This window comes from Mauremys reevesii, linkage group 1 (genome assembly GCF_016161935.1).
Source record: "Mauremys reevesii isolate NIE-2019 linkage group 1, ASM1616193v1, whole genome shotgun sequence".
NCBI classification, from domain to species: Eukaryota; Metazoa; Chordata; order Testudines; family Geoemydidae; genus Mauremys; species Mauremys reevesii.
In genome coordinates, this window is record NC_052623.1 from 159,294,761 (window position 1) to 159,313,059 (window position 18,299).

At 39.5% G+C, this 18,299-nt stretch overlaps 1 long non-coding RNA gene across 1 annotated transcript; it reads left to right on the forward strand.

Moving 5' to 3' along the window:
* The first annotated feature begins 2,603 nt into the window (after positions 1 to 2,603).
* On the forward strand, positions 2,604 to 17,520 carry LOC120389219. The gene is made up of 3 exons (XR_005590822.1): positions 2,604 to 2,966; positions 7,540 to 7,733; positions 17,375 to 17,520. It is a non-coding gene; the product is annotated as an uncharacterized LOC120389219 (long non-coding RNA).
* The last annotated feature ends 779 nt before the right edge of the window (positions 17,521 to 18,299 follow it).

An 18,299-nucleotide genomic window follows, 5' to 3' on the forward strand; every position in this document is an offset into this window, starting at 1 on the left:
AGGGATTTAATCAAATCTTTATAGAAATAATTTATTAAAAGAAAAACAAGAAAATACAGAATCTCTATGAGTCCAAACTGGACACTCATAGGGTATAACCTTGCTAAGTTCTGGAGAGAATCCTCTCTCTTCTCAGTACAACCAGTACAGGCAGAATTAAGAATAATCAATAACAAACACACAGAATTGCAAACATAGGATTATTAGATAATGACACAAAGTATCTTTCTAATACTCACTATCTTGACTAGAAGAAATTAGTTCAGAAAGGTAGAAACTTGTAGACTTGATTAATACATCTGGATTCTTGTAACTCCAGACGGCTAAAGACAAAAACACACACACACAGAGGGAAAAAGTTCCCTCCTAGAAATTCCAAATTCTCTTCCCTGATTGGTCCTCAGGTCAGGTGCCTACCAGGTACTATTTTTAACCCTTTACTAACTATTCATGACAAGACTAACAGACGTTTTGGAGCATGAGCTTTCGTGGGTGAATACCCACTTCGTCGGATGCATGTAATGAGTTTGGGTGGCCAACTTGAGACACGTTGAAAGTGCTTAGTTTTCAGAATGTGCTGAGCACCCACCTTCTTGAAGGTGTCTCAGATTGGACATCCAAAAGTCTTAGCCACAGTTATTAGTGTGGGGAACTCAAGGTAAACTTCTGGTTGAACATAGAAGGATCCATCCCACTTTCACAAGTGCAATACACACAATATTATGCAATAAGGCAGGAACAGCTTTTGGTTTTTTATTTGCATTCTCACAGCAGCTGCAAAATAGACAGAAGCAGCCAGGCAAAAATGCCTTTGGAATCCTTTTCTCTCCAGTGCTCCATCTTGCACTAAGCTGCTTCTTCTCCCTCCCTAACCCCAAATGTGTTTTGACTCTGCTACCATTTTGCTGCGTGTCTCAAAGAAAGTCCTTTATTTCTACACAGGAATAAAAAAGATTTTGCTAAATGAAAGAACATCAGAAACAACATGCTTAAAAAAAAGATACCTCTCATCTCCCATTAATGGATATTTTACTACAACCAAGGCTTGAAAAAATACGGAGCAATCAGTGTGTTCCATCACCTGGTCTGTGTCACATTCTTTGAGAGACACCAGACACTGGAATACCCTAATGGGGCTCAGGTGACCTGTAGAGAAGATGGGTGCCTGACTCCATGTCCACATGCACTAATCCACATCAGTTAAAGGCTCCCCGGTATCTGAACCATAACCTTGCCTGAAATTTACTAGCTGGATGACAGGGATCCTTTTTGTTGTATTATTATGGATGCTGCAGGGAAAAACAGAAATGCCAAATGACTAAAACCTGAGTCTCCAAAGAAAGGCCAGGGTGAGGAAACCCAGCAGTCTCTCATGCAGGACTTTGCTGCTATGCAGGACTTTCTAACTACCAAATTTGATCTTTTATCTCAAAATATACATGAGCTTTCTAAAGATGTGGGAAAAGACAACGCTTGTTTGACCTACTTAGAGAACAAACTACACAAAGCTGCCATAGAACTGACAGAGGTTAAAAGGGAGAATGCTTCCTTAAGGCAAAGACTAACCTGTCTTGAGGAGAAACAAGAAACTCTTGAAAATAGATCAAGCAGGAATAATTTGGGTTACTGGGGGTCCCTGAAGGGCTTGAAGGAAAAAACTCTGAGAGGTACTGGGATTGGATCCCAGTTTGCCTTTTATGGCAGAGGCAATGCGTGTGTGGGGGTGGGCCATGCAGGGTCACAAGCCCCCCTAGATTTCTGTGCATGCGAAGCTGCCCTTCCAGGGCTTTCTCTGCTCGGCCTGCCAGGGAAGGGGGGCTCTGTCCTTCCCCTGCTGCGCTTCCCTCCGGCATGTTTCTGGCTCACTCGACCCCAGTCCCTGGCAGCTGGGCCTGGTGGGGAGTGGAAGGGGCAGGCCTCTGCTACTTCCCTAGCCAGGTTCTCTCACAGGCAGCTGCCCTGCTGCACAGAGGCCGCAACCTGGAGTGGCCACCCGCATCCAGCCTGAGAAATGGCTCTGACCCACCCCCTCTGTTCCCTCCCAGGCCCAGCTGCTGGGGACAGGGACTGAGTGAGCTGGAAATGTGCCGGGAGGGTGGGGAGAGAAGGTGCAGCAGGAGAAGGACAGAGCCCCCCCTTCACACCCCAGGAAACTTTGGTGGTGAGAATGCAGTGGCCCTGGGCCCAATGAAGGGCAGGGGTGTTGCTTGGGAAGGGACCAAGTTCCCTCTGCTCAGCCAAGGTGAAGGGCATTGCCTGCACTCCTCTCCCTGGTGAGGTGTCCATGAGGGCATGGGAGCTCCGGTGTCCAGGGAGAAACTTTATTGTTGTGAGCCTCTTCCACTCCCCACCCCCTGCCATGCTGCACTCCAGACAGCAGGATTGGCTGCCCTGGCCTAGGGAGGTGGGGCTGGAAAATTCATCCCAGAGGTGACATGTTGGAGTGATCACGTCCCCCCCTTTACTTTGTGTCTCCCCACCAAGTATCAGCAGGTACAAGTCATCTCTGTCCCCTGGAGATTGAAAGGAGATCAAGTGGCAGGGACCAGAAGGGGAGAGAACAATAAGAACTCCACACCCATTCTCTGTAAATTGATAAAATTTAATGACAAAGTTAAGTTGTTGTCTGCTGCTAGGCAAAGAGTCAGTCTTAAGTACAAGGATTTTAAATTTTCGTTTTCTTCAGACTTCTATGTAAATTTAAGCAAGAAGAGAGCAGCATTTAATGACATCAAATGAACATTCAGGGGATCAAATATTAAATACAGCCTCAAATATCCTGCAACCTTCATAATGAAGTTGACAAACTCTGGGAAATACTACAGTATCCATTGGATACTTGGCAAGCACTTTACAGGAATTGATCTCACACAGGATAACAGCATGATCCTCTAATAAAGGAAAAGACAATGGAGAGTATATGCCCTGAAGAAAAGGAACTGTGATTGGAAAACCAGGCAACTCAGGTACAGATATTTGACATTTTATATGTTTAATAGTATTATAGGGTATAATTAGTATTGAGACAAGATATTCAGTATAGCCTAATAATCAATATTTTCAGTATATTTATAAGCCAACATAAATATATCTGTATGTTCATAAGTATATTACTCATCTCCTTATTTCTAGTTATATTTATAATCTATATTTGTCTATGTTCATATATACATAATTCTAATATAGTCATAACTATTTATTTGCATGTTATTTGTGACTACGCATACCACTAGATATAGGCACTTGTATATTTTTACGTTTCTACCTATGCTTAAAGTTTATATACTTATAATATGTATATGATTCATATATTTATGTTTATTTGCATACATTGTCATTTGTCACTTCGTGTTTACCTTTTTTCATTAGTCTATTGGTATAAATATTTATACACCATGTACATATTAACATTTATACTATAAGCTATTACTTATGTGTTCATATCTATGAAGCAATAGGTTTCATTCATTTACATGCCTTGGCGCATGTAGGCATTTTGGTAAATATAGGTATACTTCTGGCAGATTCCTAATTAATTTATATTGGGGTGGGGAGAAAGGTTGGGTGCAGACATACGCCATCGGTGATCTGATTTTGCCCGTATTAGAAGTCTGGGATGTTAAAGGTAAGATGAAATGTGTATGTTTGTTTGTTTTTTAATGGAGAGGCACTTGGAGGCTGTCAATCTATTGGGGGTCAATTAGCAGCCGAACAATCACTATTAATTTCTGTTCCTGGAATGTATGGGGGCTTAATTAACCCTCCAAAAGAATTACAACTTTGAGGCACTTAAAATCAGATACATGTCATATAGCTTTCCTTCAGGATACCCATTTAAGGAATGAAGATGCAGACAGAATTAAAAAAAAACAACCCATGGGCGGGACATGAATATCACTCCTCTTACAATTCCTGAAGCAGGAGGAGTAGCGATGCTAATCCACAAGAGTCTTAACTTTTCAATTTATTCAGTCATGGTCAGTTCCATAGGGCAAATACATAATAATTGAAGGCATTTTCAATACTAACATTAATTTTGGGGAGTGCATATAATCGTAGTGGTGGGAATGCATCCTTTATCACTGAAATAACTGACATTACTTCTGTAGCAGGGTGCTGGTGCAAAAGCACCTAATTAGCCCCTGCCTGGCCAGCTCCAATCAAGGGAAGCAGATTGGGGCTGATGGAAGAGGCCTGATGCCGGCCTGAGGATTGGCAACACAATCTGGCCTGACAAGCCAAGGGCTATAAAGGCTGGGAGGGAGCCAGAAGGCAGAGGGCAGTAAGGGAGAAGTCAGTCAGGGAGGGAGCTGGAGGCCTCCTAGCTGAAGGCTGACTCTGCCTATAAAGCTTGTATATAGATGGACACTGGGGGTGGGACAACTGTAAGTAAGTAAAGACAGGGGTGCTGCACAACCCTGAAGCCTTTCTGAGCCTTACTGGGGAGAGCAAGCAGGCCCCAGGAAGAGGAGCGGGTCGTAAACCCTGTACAACTTCCAACAGAGTTGATGGGCCAATGGTACTAGGAGGAGATTGGAACGTGACAAATCTCAGTGTTCTAGGTGAAAACCTCAGGTCTTTGCAAACCAGCCATTATCTCCACTGAAAGCTATTGAACAAGTGGATATGTGGAGATGGAAGCATACTACAGAACATGACTACATGTTTCTCCACAGTTCATTCCTCCTAGTCCAGATTAGATTTTTTTTTAAATGATATATAAGGTGCCAGCTCCTGCATATCTGTAGGTGAAAGTCAATAATATTACGGCACACAAGCATAGCAATAAGTACCTTAATTCTAAAAAAAGGCAAGGACAGTCTTCATTGTGACAATTACCACCCCAATCTGTCAAACACAAATTATAAAATTCTGACAAAGATTCTTGCTTCACGCTTAAACAACTGTGCTCCATCAAACATTCATATGAACCAGGTGGGTTTTATTCATGGCAGATTAGCGGCGGAAATGTTCGAAAGATTAAACTATTTAAACCGCCAGGCACAAGCAACAGATGCTCCAGCGGCTATCCTGTCGTTAGACGCTGGAAAGTCCTTTGATCAAGTGGAATTGCCAGACCTACAAGCAATCCTGAGAAAATTAGGATTTGGCCCTAAATTTTTGACCCAGATTGTATTATTTATAAATTACCGCTTGCCTCTGTTCTGACAAATGGTGTTATCGCCTCCACTTCTTACTTAAATAGAGGAACCAATCAGGAATGCTCGCTATCACTTCTACATTTTGATATGAACAGGGAACTGCTAGCTGCATGTCAGAAAAACACCTTCCATTGAAGGAATTACCATCCGGGATAAAGAGTAGAGAATTAGTATTCTGCTCATTCTCAAAATCCATACGCTTCGATTCCCACTGCTACTACCTGCAGTAAACTATTTCAATGAGTTATTGGGAATTTGGATAAACTAGCACAAATCTCAAGTGATGGATATTTCTTGTAGACTAAATCCATCTCAAATGGAATCAATCATTCTCCTTTCATTCATGCAAAGAGAGACCCTATATAGGCATCAGGATAGGCTCTAATTATCAAAGATAGTATCTGAAAATGTGGATGGCATACTCAAAAAAGTGATAGAACGACAGGGAAAAAATGGTGTTTACTACCACTGTCTATTGGGAAGGGTAAAAGCTATTAAAATGAATATAGGACCAAGATTAATTTACATATTTAGCTTAATTCAACTTGAATTTTCTGCTTCAATTTTCATACAAATAAACAGAGTTGTACAACATTCTTATGGAATACAAAGACACCACGGATATCCCACAAGCTACTTAAGAAATCATGGCCAAAAAAGGGGTGGGGTAGGATTACCTGACTTGTATTTCTATCATCTTGCTTTTCAATTAAGAGTTTTAATAAGATGGGAAGAGGTGGTGGGATAGACCCAAGGCCCAATGTGCCTTGAGATTGAAGAAAAATTAGTTAACCCCTTAAGCTCTCTCTCTCTCTCTGCACTTCCATTTTGAAAATGGTTGCCTGCATGTGTAAGGAAAAACACTATTTACCATTACCACTTCTAATTGCACCAACTCTCCTTCCATGCCAATCTGGAATAATCCACCATTTAATTTTGCTACAAGCTGGAAATTCATATCCACGTGGCTAACAAAGGGCCTGTTAACCATAAAAGATATTATTGGACAACTTTACCGTTCTTCACATATCTTCGTGATAAATACTAGTTACCAATACAACAAGGTCCAAAAAGCTGCCACTCAAATTTATAAAGGAGCTGGAGAATTGTTGGCAGGCCCTACTTGAAAAAGTATCGTAGCCAAAAACATTTTGTGGATAATACATATGAATGGCTGAACTCCTTGATTTCTCCTACTGACTATACCATAAAAGAAAAATGGGAAGAGCTAAACATCTCAATTTTCCTCTGACTGCTGGGTTAGTATCTAGCACAATATATGCAGAAAATGCAGTTCTGTTTTCACATTTCTTTCAGAACATAATTCTAAATAGATATTGCACTCCTGAGTGACTGCATGAAGCTGTACTTGCACGCATAATAGACACTGGAGATGTGACAGCTCCAAAGCAAACCTGTCTCATAATAGTCTTTGTATATCAAAAGCATATCCATGTTTTGGAAGGAGATGTGTGACACTATCTTAGGTGACTGGGGGGATTTTATATAAAAATAGAATACTATATAAACATTTTTAAATATGAAACTAAAATTCCTGTTTGGTCTTCTTAACTGAAAATGACTAGACTGTGTGTATTTGTTCAAAAAACATGTCCGTCAGGAGGAGAGAGCCCTGCAGCATGCATCTGCAACCGCTCCAACGCTAAGTCCTCTCCCTCCACCCAAGACTGCAGTCACTAGGCACCAGGGACAGTCTGTGTGGTGTACCCAGACCTGCAGCACTATGCGGTCCCACCAGTCTGTGCTTTGTTTCCCGGCCCAGAATCGCTGTTCCACACCATGAAAACTTGACCCATTGCCACCATCTCCACTGCTCAGCATCTGACTGTGGAAGAGATAGTCCTGTAGTGTAGACAAGCCCTGGGGTAAGAGGTTTCCTCTATGTCAAGCCTCTGTGTTTTGGGTATTCTAGAGGATCTTCCCTGTTCAAGCAATGCCAAGAAATGGATTGCCAATAGTCATTTGACAACAGTGGCAATCTGCTGTTCCCTCCATATTCTTTGATTTGGCTAGCAGAGCTAGCCAACACCACCCTCATGGAAAAGCTGACAATCCATAGAGGCACAGGATCCAACTATGAAGACACTTGGTCTTTCCCGAGACCGTTACTGACTAACTCCAGATAGAGAAGCATGAGAAGCCCAAACTTTTTTTGGCAAGGGGAGCGGAGGGGTTGTTAGGGAATTATTTCTTAATGTCCGGGAGTTATTTATCCATGAATATTTCATACTTGTTATGGTTAAATCTATGCTCCTGCCGTGTTTTCTTTGGCATTGTATTTAAAATACATCTGTATGGGTACGTTAACTTCTGAAAAATAAAATTAAAAAAATCCTCCCTTTTTATTTTTGCTTAGCTCCAGTTGTGGTACTTCATTGAGGTACAAGTATATGAAGCATCCTGGAGTGATCAGCACTATGTGATTTGGAAATATTCCTCAACGAGCCTGAATTAGGCAGAGATCTGATCTCAATTTATAGACAGAAAACTGATTCATCTCTGGAGATAAGGCCATGAGAGAATCAGACACAACGGATGGTGACTGAAAAAGTAAGACATTGCTGGGTTCCCATACCCAGTATAAAAATAGCTAATGGGCTAGACATTTACATATAATTTATACACACCCCTTCCCCTCCCCCCACTCATGTGTGGGACCACTATCCATGTGCTAAATGGCATTTATTTATTTCAGCTAGAGCTAGCAGGACATTTTTTGATGAAAATCTCCGTTGGGGGGAGGGTTCAGGCAATGCCAATGCATCAAAACTGCTCACAAGAAAGGGTTTGCTTTGACCAATTTCTCATTTACAAATATTTTTAACAGAAGTTTCCAAATTCTGAAAATGAAAAATCCCAGTTTTGATTTGAAATGTTACATTTAGAAATATAAGCTAATAACAGTTAAACCCAAAATAGAAAATATTCAAGATTGACTTTTTATCCTAATTCAGCACAGGAAACATTCTGGAAATCTCATTTCTCCCCCCCCCCCTCTTTCCCCCCCCATGGGAAAACTGTTTCCTGCCCGGCTCTACTTTTGACCCTGCCTGTGCTCAGTGATCCATCTGCAGGGGGACTTACCCTACATTCTACATTTCTTCAGTAGCTGGATGCACTGCACATTAAAACAAAACCACAATCTAACAGGGAAATGATCCCTATGTCCCCAATCTTCCCAAATTAGTTTGAAGTGTTATACAGGAATATTCAGTTCTGGACCAGTGGCAGGTTTATGTGCAGTGTTTGTGAACCACACGGCTTGAAACAGAGCCTTTTTTAGCATCTGAAAGTGGAGAATCCTGGCTTTCAAATCGATACAGCACTTGCTTTTTCTAATCCCTAGAAGGTCCCAACATGCTGGAATTTAATCCTCACATTATAATTATTTATGGAAAAAGCTATTCGGGGTATTTTTTTTAGAAGTTTCTAATCTATTGTTCCTCCCTCCTCCCCCAAGCCTTGTTCAGCAGGACTGAAACCAATTAAGGCTCCAGTTCAGAAAAGTATCCCTATTCAGGACAGCACTTAAGCATGTAATTTACACATGACTTCAACTGGACTTAAACAGATGATTACTTTTAAGCATGCATCAATGCTTTTTGAATTGAAGCCTAAGGCATGTGGACTCCATAAGCAGAAGATATTAAAAATACTACCTCTCAAAAACAAATTCTTCAACCCGTACCAAAACAATTTTTGTAACTCGTGCGGCATATAGAGAACACACAGTGTTGTGATGGGGTCAGGAAGGTTTTCCTTTGCTTGTCCTCAAGATGAGCTGCAAAACTTGCACACTGCTTCATCACTCATGCAGCCATCCCAAATTAACACCAAGAAACAAAATTAACCATCAATATATTTTTTTTCTGAGTTGTTCATTAACTTCAGTTGCAGCTCTTCCCCCACGCTTGTTTGAAATATAAAGAATGAATTGCCAATGGGTTTGGTGCTGTTTTTCAGAGTAGAACATTTCAGAATTATTCATATGTGTAAAGTATAAGTCTCCATGTCACTCTGAAATTACTGGGTTAATTTAGTGTAGCTTCTAACTGAAGTCCTTTGTAAAACAGTGTAGTACCTCGGTCTTATTTGTGACAAGTAAATATTATGGAGTCACCTGGTAGTGACTCCACAGTCATAGCGTCTAAGGCCGTAAGGGGCCTCCAAATCATCTGTGTCTGATCTGCATATCACAGACCACCAACATCCACAGAGTAAACCGAACAACCAATTGTTTCATTCTAAGAAGGGGCATGAACTCCTGCGATTTCTCTAAAAGTAGGTGCCCAAGTTGTGTAAAATTTCAGTTCGGTTTTATGTTCTATGTTCTTTGAATTTTGTATGTAGTTTTTGTTATTCTCTTCAGAAGTTTTTAGTAAGAAGTCTTTGAATTTGGGCTCTAACTGAAACGTCCCCTTGGCAGTCCTAAATTTCATTGAGAGCTCTTAAAAAAAATTCTACACAAAACTTGGCAGAAGGGTGAACCCTGGGTTACCTAGTGCACCACAGAGATTTTTAAAAAACTGGATATAGGATCACTTTCAGCTGTTATTTACATTATACTTTTATGTCATGTACCTAAACCTGATTGGATAGGGGCCAGGAGCACATAAGATCTTTAGATGAAGCTTCTCTATCAGGAACTACAGTCTTGTGATGGATTTTATCTTACAATGGAGAAGATACTTAACGGTTCATGCACTGCTGGTAGCACATAACGGCATAATCATTGGTCAGTAGTTGCACATCTACCTCCAAACCCCAGAGACATCCACTCTCCTCCCAACTTCCCATCCCCACATAATTCAAAAATTAATCTAGGAAAGTACTGTACAAAAAATGTCATTGTGAAGCACTTAGTGTTTTTGCAAACAACATTCCTGACACAAACCCACAAGAGCCAAGAAATGCAAAGTTAAGCCATCTACCAATACATATCTTCTATTCCTCCCCTGCTGGAACACATCTTATCATCACAACTACTGTACAGCACACACCATGCACTGCAACTGTAACTCTGCCCCCTCAACACACCCTACTGCATACACCCGTTTACCAGATTGCTCCCCCACCGCCCCTTGTAGGTGTGGCTGTTTGGTACAATAGCTGGTTGTGTTGGGAGAGGGTAATCTGGCAAAGGGATTTTTGTAAAAGGGCAGTTAAAGGGGATGAGGCATCCCTAGGAAGGGCAGAATTAAAGGCGCAGTGCACAATCTATGTGCACATGGTGCACAGTAGCTGTGGGAATAGCAAGATGTATGCGTGTGGGTGTAGGAGTAGAGGATGTTTACTGTTGGATGGCTTAACTTTTTCATTTCCTGGCTGTTGTGTATTTGTGTTGGGTATGCTGTGTGAGGAGCAACCTAATTATGTCACAACTTTTTAAATATTTTATTGTGGTGGGCTACTGAAAACAACCACTTTTTTTTCATCTTAAGGATAAAAACAATTTCCTCCGGAGATAAAACATTTTATTCTAAGTGTCAGATCAAAATCAGCCTTTAAAGCTGAATTGTGAAACAGAGGGGTTTTAATGGAAATGTTAAGACAAGAAAAGTTATAGCAATGCAACCTACAAGGAACAAACAAGCAGGGTTTTGCTGGTATGCTGTTAACAGTAGAATCCACCTTTTCTGGGTAAAAGGATTGCCTGAACAATCAAAAACAATTTTACTTTTGCATTATTTTAAGATTTCAGTGAAAAATGGAAATCTGAAAGAGGTCAGATTTTAAAAAATTGATTTAATCTAAAATGTCTTATCCATACAGTCAGTTCATAAGCTTCCATCTACAGAATCACAGCCTTCTACATTATACAGCTTTGCATTTACTTTTGAAGATCCTTAATTAAATGCTTTTCTCATGGTTTTTTTTTTTATTTTCTTATTTTTTGAGGGAATGGGGAAGGATAATAAATATTATACACTATGTTCCTATAAACCGCTACAATATATGGAATCCCCATAGTTCTTAGTTACACTCTTACTATGGTGAATGGAAATGGTTTTAGATTTATTGATTTCACCTAAGGTCCCAATCCTGCAAAGTGATCTGCAGATGGGTGAATCCCCAGTGCAGACAATGGGGCTCTGCAAAAGAGCAAGAGTTCACTTGCATGGATCAATTTGCAGGACTGGCGTCTAAGAGTGTAAACAGAAAACTGACATACGATGAACAAAAACTAATAGCCCTTTATGGATGCTTAGTTGGGCAAATCAGAATGGCAAATATGAAAATAATGTAGCTCTTTCATTTACATATTGACTACCTAGGCAGTAACATAGCTGAAAATAAATGTTAGGTAGGTGTCCCTTTTCAATAAGTGCAATTCAAAAAATTCTATTCAAACAAATGTTATACACACACACTCACAACAATCAAAGTAAGTGACTAAAAGTGTAAATGAGATTCTAATACAGTATATACTGATACTTACACAGAGCCAAAGCTATTTTATTTTAAAACAAGATGTTTCTTTTGCATTAACCATTCTTTGAAAGCTCAGTAAAAACAGCCATCAACTATTTATGCAAATGTAATTGAAAACTTACAAGTAATATTTGCATAGCTCTCTACATCTGTGTACTAGTTTGGGACACAGTTTTTCAGAAACTACGATAGGTGAGATTATTTTGCTACTTGCTTTTAACAGATTTCACTGCATCTTTTCTGAACTGCATATAATTTTGTGTAGGAAATAACTGTAAAAATGTACAAAAATATATATACACATGCACAGTAAATTTGTACCCTGTATACAGTTTTATTATTTGGTTGATTTGGCTAATATCTGGTAGTTAACAAAAACAACAAAATCACAAGTTTGTAACAATCATTTAGGTTAATGATGTTTAGTTTTCTCAAAGAGAAAATTATTAATTAAAGCTACAGTACTTGCTGGTGATCTTTATGGTTCAGTAACATGCCAGTTTATGGTAGCTTCCTGGCTTTCAGGCAAGTAGCATTTGATTGTCACAACTCACAGTTTTGAGACAGCAGAAGCAATCAATGTATTGGGTACATTTTGCATGTGTAACAAATGATAGCTCTGTAACACAATGTAGTGGTTTTTAAAAAATTTCATTCACAATAAATATTAGACACCCAAATTAACCATTAGTTTCAAAAGAAAGCTGAAAGTTAAAAATATCCTTCCTTAACAAAAGTATTATGCTTTGACAAAAAATAATAGATGAAACAAGAGTTTTATAAGATTCAAAATACATAGAGACCTCCCCCTAAAGGGACACTGTTAACCTGGATTTTCTGAAATTATTTTTTTAAAATTCCAGTTTCTGACAGAGCCCATGTTAAATGGTATGTCCTGATTTTTGAAAATATTTCCTTTAAAAATGTTAAAAGGCTTTTTCCACTACCTTACTGGTGTTTATAAAGATCTCTTCAAGCAAGGGGGAGCTGACTATATACAAAGTGCTCTCCAACAGTTCATGTACACAAAATAAACTTTTTTTTGCCAACTTCTTTCAGATTTTTCATAAAACTGAAGTGTTACTTGTAAGTATTGTAGGTACAAAATTTTTAAATGTGTAATTTTTAAGTTGTGTTCCTTAAATTTGAAAGCACAGGGGTTAACGACAAGAGAATTGTGAAATGTTTAGTTTATGGATGCTAATCCAGTATCTTGCCAGAGTTCTTTAAAATAGAGAATATTTTCATTACATCTTTCAAGCAGCTGGCAAAAATTGCACATGATTTGTCACATTCAGTCATTCTGAAAATGTTCCCAAAATATAGTAGCAATCCTGTGAAGATACTGGTGCAAAAGATTGTTGAGGAACTCAGGTAGATACTGTCCTGCCACTTCTTCCCTCTCCAGGTGGAACCTAGTTTTACGGGGAAGCTCCTGACTACCCAAGGAGGGTAGATTCTTCTCTGGGACAAATTCCGATCCCAGTCCTAGTGTATCCAAAGTAATTCCATTGATTGCTATGAAATTATTTCACTTTTGTACTAGCATAATGGTTGCTCTTTGTGTGCATGCTTAGCTGTGTGGTTTCCAAACTCTCTGGCAATTATTTAGTTTCCCGGATCAAGAAGTCAGCTGTACCAGCCAGTGCCTTTCATCCTTTCCGCTATGTTTACTCTAACCTGCAGTGTGGCCTTTATCAGCTTCAGAACCCAGCTTTATACAATATTTGGGTTTGGAGCAGCCCAAGCTCCATCGTGGGTTAGAGAATACACAGATGAAGGGGAAGTGAGCAGCTGTGGCACACTGTGCTTGAGTACAGATTCAGCAATAAAGATCAAGAGGGTGAGCCTATATTAATACTCACAAATCAGAAGAGGTAAACATAACAGCTGTTTCGGGACCAGTGGCTTAACTCTTAGCAGCGTTAATGTGTGCACATCTCGGGGAGTCTATATCCCCTAAATGATAAGCACTGTTTTCAAGGAAAGTCCATGAACATACTTCCACATTCAAGTTGACCTACTATATATGAATGATACTTAGCTGGGCTCTACCTGATTATTTTGGCCATGGATATGTTTGATGAATGCCGCTGGCTAATTGGCACCAAAGGACGTGGACATTTTATTATGCCTCTTGCAACACTCTGAAGCATTCTGCCTAGTTTGAGTTTGCGATGAAAATCAACATTCCTTTAATCAAAGGTGCACACAGCCACATCTTTTTTGAGTATTCCCAGGCAGGAAGTGCACCTCCATCAACTAAAAACATAATCACATTAACTAACTGTTGGTTAACTACACACACACCCAATGTTAATGACATCATTGTGCTAACTCCCTCATGTTAGTCTGGTCCATTTCAGAGGGCTCAAGTACCAGGTAATGATGTACTTATGCAAACAGTCTTCTACCATATGAGACATGCCTTCTGTAGAAAGTCTCTACTTTGTACCAGTGAAGGCATGTTATCAACAGACTTAGACTTGATAATATGCCAGTTCATACTTATTGAACATACCAAAACAATACTGACTGACAGGAAGACAAAATCCATGGACATCTGTAGTAACTTCTATTAGAAGATATGCTGTACTGCAAAAGATGTTTTGGAAAGCCCCTGAGCTCCACCTGCGGCGTCAGAAGAGAACAGTCTGCAGACACTACATTGCAAGTAGATGGTGGTAGATGAAGACAAGATGAACAACACAGAGGTGAATACAACAAAGCTCCAGAGAAAAGATGTGTGCTTTTTCCATGAATGCTAGGCAACCAGGAAAAGAGACATAATCCTCAGTACTGGTCAGCAATTAAGTGTACAGAGCCCTTTAAAGTGGTTTAAAGCAGAACAAAAGACATGGCTCATGTTCTTTGTGCCCAAGAGAAACACTTCACTTGGTGGGACACAAAGTCAATAGCAAGAGCACATTCTGACAGTCAGCTCATGGTTGGCAAGAGACCTCTATGAGACAATTAGTATACCACAGGAAGTCCTTCTGCAACAAATTTTTATGCTTTTATGACTGATGGGATGCAACAGTGCCAGCAGCCGGCAAGAGCTCTCCCACCATATTCTTCACAAGCCTCCTGCATTGGGTCGCATGATGCTATTATGGTATTGCATATGGGAATTTGAGGGGGTATGACTTCTTCCTCCATGCCAGTGCTAGGGAGCTGCTAAGGTACAGAATCTAAAATGGGTGCATATTCAGTCTGGGAAGCCATTTGTCTCCTGAATCAGGGTTGAGCTCCCCAGCAGTTGGCCTGTGAAACCTCCGCTGAGACCTCATGTTCACAACTGGAGAACTTGAATTTTAATCCAAAAGGTCAAACAATTAAAGCCTTGAAAGATGGGAGGAATGAAAGGGGAAATGCTTCCAGATTCTTAAAAGACTTATTAAAATTGTGGAGATCATGGGTGAAAATCAAACACCAAAAAAATTGGATAGATTTTTGTTTATTATTGCTCTCCGAGGGCTTGGTAGTCAATTATACAAGCTATTTTCTATTAAACCAGAAGAAAATAGTGTAAAATATAAAATCTATGCTCACTGTTCCAATCCAAGCCACTTGCTCATCTTCGTTAGAGACATTTACTGCAGCTATTTCCAATCATGTTAATTTATACATACTCTGTGTGTATATATATATATATAATTATATATTAAAAAAAAACCTATCTGAAGAGACAAAAGTTCAAAATGAAAATATTCTTGCACTATTTGTGCAGTGTACTGTGCACTGTTGTACAATTCAGTTTTCCAAATTGTTACCAATATGTCTGCTTAGAATAGTAAAAATTATGCAAATGATAGTATATTTACTACACTTTCAAAACAAAGCACGACCAGTATGTTATGATAAGAAAAGAAAATACATTAAACATGTGCTTATTCTCCCCTTGATGTACATGCACTAATCCCATTAACTCTAATTAGGAGTTGCATGCACTAAGAGGAGACAAGACCTCTATAAAAAGAAGGGATTTTTAATCTTTTCCCCTGTCTAGTGCCCAACCCCTCCCTCCCGCCACTAAGAAAGGGGAAATATTTGTTAAATTCTGGTAGCGTCTACCAGTACCAAGGCCCCTGCTCACAGGTAACTGTAAAGTATAACCAGTGGTCTTCCTGCTTTGCTCTTGTTACCAAAGCAAGTGCAATTTAAATATGTTGAACATCATCTTCAAAAAGCAAGTATACAGCATCTGTTAAGTCTTCCTAACAAGCAAGAGTTATAGCCATTACCCAAATAAATAATAATAATAATAATAATAAAAATAAAAAAAAATAGCAAGCCCACCTGTTTTGGTCCTCTGATTAGAAAACATCAAAGAAAACCAGGGACTTTGCTTTATCAGCATTCAGAATTCTAACTGTTTAAAAAGAGTGCAAAAAAATGCCCGGTAAGAAAACACACAATCATGGCCGTACTCTGCCCCTCAGAAGCCGGTGTTCAACTTGCACTGAAGTTAAGAGTTGTGCACCATTTTTTTCCCCTTAGGAAGCATGGCATACTAACACAGGGTCTGAGAGCGCAATGCTTAGCTGGAGATGGATCTAACAAAAGACATGGATGCCATGAGACAATCTTGAAAAGTCTCTCTTTAAAAAAAGACCCCAAATGAACAGTCAGGTGCATGAGAAAGTAATGATGAACAACCCCAAATGCAGCATTTCAGTAAGCTATTAAATGAGGCTAAAACTTGAAGTTCAAAAGAAAATCCTTATGGGCAAATATCTGTGGGGGAGGAGGTTAGACTGAATATGAAAAGAAGGTAAAATATTACACTTTTACCTTTGGTTACCACAGCAACGAAAAAATAAATCAGTGTTTTAACGAGATTCGGCCTTCACAGAACTGAAATAAATATTCAGAGTTTGGGTTAAGATGAAAGGATGAGAGGTAACACATCATCATTTTAACCTTTAGGGTCAAATTCTGCCCTCAGTTATACTTGAGCAACACATTCCACTGCCTACTCTGGAGTGTAGCCGAGTGCAGAATTTGGCCTTTAAACTTGAAGATATAAGCAGTTTCCACATATTTATGAATACCCATCTAAACACACATACAACAGCACTCTGCACAGCCTTACAATGTGCATTTGGAAAGAGACTGGCACAGCCAAGGTTCCAATCTCCAGTTTTCAACAATAAGCCCAAAGGCCGAGTGATCAAAATGGTAGATATTAAAACCCTGAAGATACCTCAACACCCATCTAGTGTTTCCACTTCTCACAACATGTCTCATCTAGCGATGTATCTCATATCAGTGTCCTACCATAGCCAGCTAAGAAAAGCAGCACAGACCACTGTACAGTCAGAATATGTAGGGTGGAATCCTGGCCCCACTGAAGTCAACAGCAAAACTTCTATTGACTTCAGTGAGGCCAGGATTTGACCCCTAAACACTAAAGCAGCGATATCAGACTGTCTTCTGCGGCTCTTTGCAGCACATGCTATTAAAACACTGTGTGATTTAATTATTAACCAATCAGGGTGCTTTTACTATGTTATTAACCAACTGTAGCTGAGAAAATAATATTTGGTCAATCATTTTGCTGTGAGAATAATACATATACAAACACACAAAATATTTCGCCGGTCATACTGTTTCAATATGAATATATAGTACTATAGTAAATGAAACAATGAATTTGCACTTCTGTGGCTCTTTTGGGTAATGTTGATCACTAATTTGACTCCTGAACCACTGAGTATCACTGCATTACAGACACTAATTGCACCCTTTCTTTTTAGTGTTGCTGTAGATAAAGAAAAATCCTTTCCAGGACGGCTGTGCTGGTTTATGCTGATTTTCTCAGTAGACTGCTGCAAGGGACAACCAGTGGAATGGGACTTCGGTGATGAGAAACAGGAACAGAAATAAAGAAGAAACGTCAGTATAACTGAGTAAATAGCCTTCTTTACACTGGACCAAATCTCAGGGCTTACTATTCACTTAAAAAAAGCAAAGCAAAGCAAAACAGATCCAAGGCGTGTAAAGTATAAAACAGGGCAGTGCTCAAATCACCAAAGTGGCGTGTTGAGCTTTAACTGAGCATTGACCAACAGGTTGGGGGGAAAGCCTTTAAACTGTATTAAAACTAGTGAATCTGATGTACAGTATGTGCTTATTAATAAGGTACCACTTCCATCAAAATTCCATTATCCATTTTCTTGTGGTACAAAAGTTATAGGATGTTGCCTGAAAATAAAAAGTGCCTTCAATAAAATGTACACAAATGGGATTTCGTCAGTAGTCATGATAAAATGGCCTTTCCAAATGGCTTTCACCCAAGGAAATGGTGTCAGTGAATTTAAAATGGGTTGTGTTTCCTGGAGCACACTCAGCACTGATGCTGGGAAAAACAAATATTAAATTGGCTTTAGCAAGAGGAAACATTCAATGGCTCCTATTGCAAAGTGAGTTTCAGATTCTTGAAGGATAAACCAGTGTGACTGGTCATCTGAAGAAGTAGGTAGCTGTGTCCAATATTTCTCGGCCACTCCACAAACAAAGCAAAAAGTTACCATTTTTTAGCCCAGATTTTCACCCCAAGTTTGAATAAAATGGTCCTTAGACAGAAAGCTGATGTTTTCTTTCCTCTTGATTCTTCCAATTTCTTCATTCTTGGCTCAAGTATTATTCATTAATATTAGTCATCAGTTAATAAGAAAAAGA